The sequence below is a fragment of the Jaculus jaculus genome, chromosome 5 (assembly GCF_020740685.1).
Source record: "Jaculus jaculus isolate mJacJac1 chromosome 5, mJacJac1.mat.Y.cur, whole genome shotgun sequence".
In the NCBI taxonomy this organism is placed as follows: Eukaryota; Metazoa; Chordata; class Mammalia; order Rodentia; family Dipodidae; genus Jaculus; species Jaculus jaculus.
In genome coordinates this window covers 11,145,159-11,145,381 of record NC_059106.1, presented here as the reverse complement: position 1 = coordinate 11,145,381, position 223 = coordinate 11,145,159, and positions in this window count along the sequence as shown.

The following is a 223-nucleotide window of genomic DNA, read 5'->3' as shown; positions in this document are numbered from 1 at the left end:
CGGCCGCCCCGCGCGCCCCGGCCCCGGCCCCGGCCCCGGCCCGGCCCGCGCCGCCCGCCGAGCGCCCGCCCCCGCCGCCGCCGCCGATTGGCCGGCGACGCCCCGGCTCCCCCGTTTCCTGGTTCCCAGCGCTCGAGAAAAGGCCCAGATGATGTGGCGGTGACGTGGTCGCCGGCTCAGGTAACCGCCGGGCCGGGCGGACTCCGCGTGCCAAGCTGGCCCC